Below are 9,265 nucleotides of genomic sequence, written 5' to 3' on the forward strand. Positions count from 1 at the left end.
AACGGCGGTTTTTAGAGAAATGGTTGCAAAGATCCATTTATTGCATTTCGGGATCGACGCAAGAGATTCTCAAATACAATGGGATCGAACACATGAATTGTCCTAACCATACAAAAGGTTTTTTCCATTGCGCTCTACAAAAAGCAGTTCGGTATCATTATTATTTAAAGACACAGAGAAGAAATTCGCAAGGTCGATCCTGCACAATTCAATCTTGACAGAACTCATTAAAAAAAATACATATATCACGTTACTTCTTCAACAGCATAGATGGTTCTGAAGCGAAACTTGGAATTTTGAAATAATAGATCAGAGAGAAATCATTCTTAAAAAGAAATGGTAAAATCTCGAATCGGCTGGGAGAAAAAAAATTTCTCAGAGCTGAAAAAAAAAAAAAAAAAAAAAAACTTTTGGTTAATTTTTATCATGTTTTAGACATGATAAAAATTAATGACCCTCCCTTTTTGTCTGGGAAGGATGTCTCACCCTTTCTAAAAATAGATCATGACTCATCCTTTCTCTAATAGCAATCATTCCATGAATGAATCACGATTTGTTTTTCAAAAGAGTGAGACAACATTCCCAGACGAAAAGGGAAGGGGGTCGCTAATTTTTATCATGTCTAAGACATGGTAAAAATTAACAAAAAGTTTTTTTTTTTTTTTTTTTTTTTTTTTTTTTTTTTTTGAGTTGTAGAATTTTTCTCAGCTCTGAAAATTTTTTTCCAGCCGACTCAAGACTTTACCATTTATATATACGAATAGTCTTTGGATTATTTATTTATTTTCTTTTAAAAAGAAAAATTCTGAGCTAGACCTATCTATTGGCTTAACATTCTGGTCATAGAAACAGTCTAGAATCTCATTTTATTTTTCGAGGCTAATGGGTTCTCCAATCAAAAGGGTTACTATAAAGGGATTGGTTTGAATGCATTTATCTGCAAATGTTGTAGGATTCTGTTGTTGAGAAGGGGGTATATTATTATTATGATGATGATGATGATTGTGGCAAATTCGTTTTCTACATGGAAGTCTAATCTCCTCCGAAGACCTTTTCTGGGGATCGTCGATAGATGGTTTTTCAATAGGAATCGTTTCCCTCGGATCCTCAAGAGATAGAGGGGGTCCTGTCTTGAGACATGGAGCGGTCTCTCCTCCTCCTCCTCCTCGAGAAGTCTTGAGAAAGGGAGAGGATTTTCGGTTCCCTTATTCTTGAGGGGTCTTGACAAATTGAGAGGTCCCTCCTCTTCGAAAGAGAGAGAAGTTTTGGTTCCCTTATCCTCGGGGGGTTTTGACAAATCGAGAGGTCCCTCATTTTCGAGGGGTCTTGATAAATGGAGAGGTTTTTCATCTTCGAGGGGGTTTGATAAAGGAAGAGGTCCCTCCTTCTCGAGGGGTCTTGATAAATGGAGAGGTTTTTCATCTTCGAGGAGGTTTGACAATGGGAGAGATTTCTCCTTCTCGAGGGGTCTCTCTTCCTCAAGGGGTTTTGAGGAAGGGAGAGGTTTTTCATCCTCAACGGGTTTTGACAAACGGAGAGGAATCTGAACAGGCTTCTCCTCATCCCCATCATTATCGAGGAGGATGAGGATAGGCTTTTGGAAAGGTTTTTTCTTTTTCTTCTGAACAGGCTCCTCTTGATGCTCGGGGAGAGGGATGGGGCAGTTGTTCCACCATTCTATTTTTTCTTGCTCGAGGATTTTTTCAAAAGTCGTGGCCTCTCTATGATGAGACGAAGGAGGAGAGTCCTCGAGAAGAATATAATAGGTATTCTTCCCAGTCTTCTCGATCGAGAGAGGTTCGTGCAAACATTTATGCAACCATTCACTAAAATGAACGAGAATCCCTTTTGTCTTCTCAAGACGATCCATAATCCTATTCATTTGCGAGACGGTTAGAAAGTGGGACGTGTAAAAATATTTGGCTCGTTTCATTAACAAAATTTGTGCATTCAAAGGTGGAATGTCACGAGCCATCAACACGTTTTCGTCGGATAAAAATTCGTCCCGCATCTTTTGATAACTCCCCACGGTATAATAACCCGCACATTTTGAAAAATCGGAGGCTTTCAGGTAAACGACTCCTTGGATGATATAAAAGGAAAGATCAACATATTTATATTTGAAAGGAATACACGTAGTGAGCTGGGGATGCCTCCTCATGATCCACTTGGACAAAAATACGACTTTGGGGCTCTCCCCTTTTATTTATAGAGAGAAAGAGAGTGTGACCTTCCCTTCCCTCCTCCTCCTCTCTCCCTGCTTCCTCTATCTCTGGACGTCCTTGGATTGGAAAGGTTCACTTTGAAAAAAAAAGGTCATGGTTGGATAATTTTTTTGTTTATTAAATTATTACTTTCACTTCCTCATTCCCACACACATTCATCTTTTTAAGAAAAGAAAAAGAGGTCATGGAGATAAGATTTCTTGGAAAGAAGAGAGAGAGAAACAAAAAAAAAAACAAATAAAACGGACGTCATAGAGCCTCTATGTGTGTCTGTGTGTGTCTATATAGATATATAAAAAGACGAGAGTACTGGGCGAGATCATTTCTTTTCCATTGGGAGCCATGTCGCTATTAGACGTTTTTCCAACTCAACGGATTTCGAACGGGGAGGATTTGAAGACGCTAAAGCAAATCTCCAACTTGAAAAATTTTTTGGCGTGTCATTGTGCGACATTTATTCCGCATTTACCACCTCATCAAGCGATCGTTTCTTTCAACCAAGATGTCGAATCCTCCAACCTGCTCGTTCAGAATATATACAGAAATTTATTCGAATCGCAACAAACGAAAGAGGAATCTCCCTTCTCTTGGAATCGGATGGATCGAGCTTTGAGACGGCCCATTCAAACAGACCGGCGATATACAGATCCGCGCACGAGTTTTCGGTGGAAGAATATTTTTCTCACGAAACGATATTTTACGTTTGGAGTGAGAACGACGGCTGAGGACGAAGTTCATATTGTTCAAACCACAGCCGCTCCTCTCGCCTATTACGAATCATCGTCCCCCAATCTGAAGGAAAGAAGTTTTAAAGTCAGCGACAGGATGAAATATAAGAAATATATTCTAAGACCTTTTCAAAACTATGTCGTTCCCCCGAAAACGCAATATCTCATCGTCACAACCCAGAAGAGTCTCTTTCTCGTCGATCGGTGCTCGTACTCGCTTTGGAAACAATTGAAAGAGGAGATTTCTTTCCAATCGCCGATGATGTTTCAAGAAAAAGAAGAAGAAAACCCTCCGCCACCTTTACCCATCCCTTCCTTAGATGATAAGAGGAGCTGGACCAAACCGTCGTCATGGCCCGAAACAAAATCGACCCGGCAACGGAATGAAATTGAAGTCATCACGATTGAAGATGAGGAGGAAGAAAAAAAATTACCTCTTAAAAAACGGTCGACTTACCGGAACCTACCTGGCGTGCAAGATCCGCTTCAGAATCCAGAAGCTTCTTCTTCTTCTTCTTCTTCCCCGACTTGTTCAAACAGGCAACCTCTTTCGGACTCCTCACAGACAGAACCTCTTCCAGTATCCTCTTCTTCTTCTTCTTCTTCTTCTCCTCCAACCTGTCCCGACATCGTAGAGGTAGAATGTCAGACGGGTCCACAAGCTTCAAAAAGTCCCGACATCGTAGAGGTAGAATGTCAGCCGGGTCCACAAGTTCCAACAGGTCCAGAAATCATGGAGGCAGAATCACAGCCGGGTTCACAAGTTCCAACGGGTCCAGAAAGCATGGAGGTAGAATTTCAGCCGGGTAAACAAGTTCCAACGGGTCCAGAAATCATGGAGGTAGAATCGCAGCCGGGTCCAGACATCCTAGATCCCTCCACTCATCCCAAAGAGACTCCAAGTGTTTCAAGACAGCCTTGTGAGGATCCAGCCCTTCCCGTATGGAATGATTATATGGACTTACAAAATTTGGTGCAACAGGAAGGAGAAGAAAATAATCATACAGATGGGTGGGTCAAAGACTGTTTAGATCATTTAACCTCGAATGAAATTGAACTGTCATGGAATTGCATTTCTGAAATCACATCGGAAATGGGATAAAAACCAAAACAAAAAAAAAAACAATTTTTTTTAATAACAAATTGGAGGAGGGTCATGATGTCATTTTTTAAAAAAAAAATATTATATAGAGTCCAATCTTGGTGGTTCACTTCAGTTTTCCAGCATGCGGTGATCCACGTTTCCCGAAATATGGATCCCATTCCAAGAGAGATTGTGTAGAGCCTTCACTTCAGTTCTTTTTTTTTTCCTACCAAGAGGAGAGGGTCCCCAAAGGGCTACCCATGTCCAAAGAGAGAAAGTGTAGAGCGTTCATTTCAGTTTTTTTTTCCAAGTTTAGGGGAGGGAGGTCTCAAAATGACACCCCCCCATTTTCAAAGAGAGATGGTGTAGAGCGTTCATTTCTGTTTTTTTCCAAAGTTAGGGAGTTTTCAAATGGCTACCCATTTCAGAGAAAGAGAGAGAGAGAGAGAGAGAAGGTGTAGAGCGTTCATTTCAGTTTTCCAACATTAGAAGGTCCCAAAATACCTTCTGAATTCAAAGAGAGATCGTGTAGAGCGTTCATTTCCAGTTCTCCAAGATCAGAAGAAGAGGGTCCGCTTTTCCCAAAAGGGCTTTCCGCATTCAGAGACAGCGAAATGCAGACTTCAGTTTTCTCCCTCCCCAAGAATAGAGGGTCCCAAAATGGCTTCCCATTTCAAAGAGAGAGGGAGAGGCGTTCATTTCCATTCTCCAAGATAGGGTCGTCTGCTTTTTCCCAAAATGGCTTCCCAATTCAAAAAGAGAGAGAGAGAGAATAAAAGGGTGTGTAGAGCGGTCATGTTCATTCTCCAAGATAGGGTCGTCAGCTTTTGCTCAAAATGGCATCTCCCCATTCAAAAAGAGATCGTAACCAATTTTTTCCAGTTTTTTCCAAGATGGGGAGGGGGAGAAGAAAACCTAGGATGGAATAACACGACACACAGAGAGAAAGAGAAAAAAAAACGCCATCTTGTCATTTTCTGATAGGGTACCGGTGTTCGAATACTTTTGTGACCGACTGTACATCAATTTCTTTTATTAGTTTTTCTACAATATTTTTCTTTTTAATTAAGATATATATTTACATGTTAAATAATGGTTATTTCTCATTTTCTGTCAAATAATATATTATTTTGATTTATGCTTTCCCTTTTGCACCTTCTTGTTCAGATGATTCATCATAAATCTATATATAAAGGAAGAATTCCTGATTTATTCATTTATAGATCATCGTCCAAATCTATTAGAGATACATATATAAAAACTTAAGAGCTTATTCCTTTTGTACTGAAGGGCGTCATTTAAAAAGAGATTTTTTTTAATTCGGCACCCAAGGAGGGCAAGACGTGTTTTTACGTTTTTTCATATAAGGAAGAAACAGATGTGCATAAGATTCTTGTTTTGAAATGTAATGGAACATTAATACCTAAAAACCAGTTTCAGAAGTTTACAAAATTGGGTCCCCAAGGGGCGGGGGGCAAAACGCGTTTTTCACATATTCCTTCATACCTCAGATATGCATTACAGTAATGCTTTAAAATGTAAGGAACACGAATAAATGCTGATATCAATATGAGTGAGGTGGAGGACTGATTGGCATAAACTACAAGTTTATATAATAGAAAGTAAGCCTTATTAAAAATATGTGAAGCTAGTTAGTATATAAAAAACTTTAGGTTTCTCTTATTAATGTTATTAATAATTACAATCACAAAATTAAAATGTAGCAATTCACAAAACTGTGATGCGATTTTGAAATTGTGATGAGATTGTTACGATGTTTAGTTAGTTTTAAAGAATTCTCCACATAATAAAAAGGCCAGTGCACAATATGTTAATGTATATGTGGTAGAATAATTAGAAAAAAAAAAAAAAAAAAAAAAAAAAAAAAAAAAAAAACTTGACAAATATTAAATAAAGAAAATATTGCTTGCCATTTAAATTTGGGAATGTTTCAGTGCCACGAAAATATATTTATGTGCATTAAAACTGTTGGTAATAATATATTGACTGAACAGTAGAAAAGTCAATAATTGATTGTATGAACAATATTTGATATTGTTGGTCTTGTGAATAAGGAAGGCAGTAAGGCAAGGAAGAGACACAATTCTCAATAATCACCGAATAATTCAACGAGCACCAGAGATAAAGTTTCAAGACACAGTTCTGACCTCCTGCACCATGTATTTGTTCCTTATCATTAAAAAGATCAGAGTTGTAATTATGTTATTATCTCTGTGCATTTTAATTTTGGCATACGCATATATACAGCTTCCATAACATGCGACCCACCCTCCTGCATGCCAGGAGTTTCGGTTGATCTTTACCATGTGACATTCTTACCGTGAAGACACCATGTTCATTGACACAGGTTCTGATGCAAATCCGCAAAAATTAATATTATGATACACATGTGGTTGGACACCTTTCCCCATATATTCTTACAGTGGCTCGTTCGGCTAATCTTTGGAATAGGGTAACAGGTAGTTTGGCGACATTTTGGTAAGGCGATAAAGGTTACTAGCTAGGACTTTAGCAGTGTACAAGGATAAAGTTAAAAGTGTGAGCAATGGGCCATTTTTGTGCAATTCTGCGATGTTTTTTTAAGTGAAAATAGGTCGACGGGTACATGCATGATACCGTGTATGTGCAATTCTTAAAAACGCTTCAAGCAGCGGACGATTTTGGACTTTGTCCCAATTTCGCACCTAATCTTCGTCATGATAAAGCACTTTTGTTCCATAAAAGTTCTACAGTCAAAAGTCGTTAATTCGGACACCCATAATACAGGATGATCTATAATAAGGACCTCAAAACTACAATCTTTCTGCGCATGCGTCGCGTTGACGCATGCGCGTAAGACCTTTACGGCAGTGAATATGCGTGTCCGAGTGCGCGTTTAATGTATAACGGACGGTATAAGCTAAGCTAAAATTATCTAATTCAGATAATGTTGCAGATTGCGTTGTTCCTTAATCTTCGAATTGGATCCGGCTTATTATTTTTTGCTGACTGTAAGAGCAATTTTATAAAAGTAAGCTTGAACTTTCGATTATGTCAAATAGAATTTCCGATATATATTTACTAATATGTAAAGGATCTACAAAGCGAAAGTATGTTTCGAAGTCCATTAAACAAAAAGTGGAATTGCTGCAAAAAATGGATAAAGGCATATACTTTGTTTATCTAACCATTCCAAAATCTGTTTATCAATTTCACTCTGCTCTGGGGCGGGGGGAGGGGGAAACGCCGCGGTACGCAATGAATTGGAAGTTGATCTAGCAGCACTATCCTTATCTTCAGGGCAGATGTTTTTATTTTATTTGGCTTATAATTGCTTACTAAATGTAGTATTTCATCTCGATGTACTCCGTCTTTGATATAATTTAAATCAAATTTCTCGTCATTATAATTCGCTTCCGATAGTGAAGAATGTGACACAGAGGTTATTGAAAACGAAAAATTTCGATTGACAAATTAGTCGGTATTCTCGACGCAGCAATTATAGTACTTCAAGAGCGGAACTTTGTAACTGAAGAAAAAATTATGTCTGTTTATAGAATTAAAGAGAAAGTATTATCACATAAAACGAAGCAACTTAAACAACTTACACTGAAAGAAATGTTTAATAAAGTAAACAAATAAATATTAGGCTTTTTTTGTAAATTTTGATACCCTTTAGATCATAATTGTTCTTTATTTCATAAATTACAGTTTCATATTTTTAATTTTATAATTTCTGCATGCCATCTTACCAGATTTAAACTGATGATCTATAATCAGGCAAAATCGATAATCCGGAATCGCCGAAGTCCCGACGAGTCCGGATTAACGACTTTTGACTGTAGCATAAGCATAATGCGGCTAGCAGATTGTTGGAAAAAAATGTTGAGTTAAAAAAAAAAAAATATGCCTTTAGTTCGTGAAAATAAAATGGCGTCCAAACAGAAACTAGCAGGTTGCTGTAGCAGGGTTGGTCGCCAAATTTTCGCCAAGTTACCATAATCCAAAGATTAACCGCTCGTTGTTTACCGTCAGCTGTTTGATACACGAAGTGAATGTCTTCAAATTCTGAATTCGTAAAACGGTATATACTCTGTGGTTGTAATCAGAAAGCTTTCCTAGTGCCTACCAGGAGCAGTGGCACACAATACAGATTTATCTGTTTCTGGCCTTGTTGCCCTATATAAATACGGTTTATTTCGTTTGACTTTTGTTAAAGATATGAGTTCTGAGTCAGCCTGTATATATAACAGAAAGATGAATTGTATTTTGCCGATGCACACGAGAGGTTAGCTTTAAAGTGGGGAACTTCACAAAGCAAGGTTATTTGCATTTATCTCATAACGGAAAAAAAAATGTTTTTAATATTATATAATCCTAACTAATATTATAAATGCGAGTTTGTTTGTTACGCTTTCCCGCCTTAATTACTGAACCGATCATCATGAAATTTTCAAGAAATATTTTTGATATATTAGAAAAGTTTATAGGCTATAAAATGTAACTTATCTGTTGGAACTTATACTATATAATAGGTTTTATAGTTAAAATGATTGTCGTGGTATAAACAGTAAATGTTAAACGATGTAAAAGTTTGTCTGCTCGCGCAGGTGCTTGGCTTAAACCAGGCAAACATTTTATAGACAATAGATATTTAATTTATAAACTTTTCTAATATATCAAAAATATTTCTTGATGATTGGTTAAGTAATTAAGGCGTGAACGCGTAACAGTTATTAATTTTTATTTGTTTAATTTAATTTATTATTTAAAATCCTACAGAATTTCCGGGTTTGGGCTCTTCTTTCACAAACATTTTTCAGTCATTACGAAATATACGTTGCAGTTTTACTAGATTTCGTGGCGATACACTCCGCGTAAATACAACATATCCGCTGTCTATAGGTATTGAAGAAGGGTAGTATTTACTGAAATTTCACGCGGAGTGTATTTTTAAAATTCTCTCGGAGTTGAAACTTATTTAAGGACATCAACGCGAGTGAAGCCGCGGGTAAAAGCTAGTAAAACATGACGCTATATTAATTTAATTTACTGGAAAACAAGTCTGAAAAAAATTAATCATTATTAATAGGAAGAGTTATAGGTATTTCTTCCTCTTTAAAGCGGTCCTTCATGGTATAATCGAAAGCCCGTCTGCCTAGCCATCATGAGGTTAGGAGTTCAAAAATAAGGCGAGGACAACGTATATTTTTCCTGTCTATTGGCGC

This window comes from Stegodyphus dumicola, chromosome 11 (assembly GCF_044657685.1).
Source record: "Stegodyphus dumicola isolate Sdum_Otavi_A_Nest chromosome 11, ASM4465768v1".
Classification (NCBI taxonomy): Eukaryota; Metazoa; Arthropoda; class Arachnida; order Araneae; family Eresidae; genus Stegodyphus; species Stegodyphus dumicola.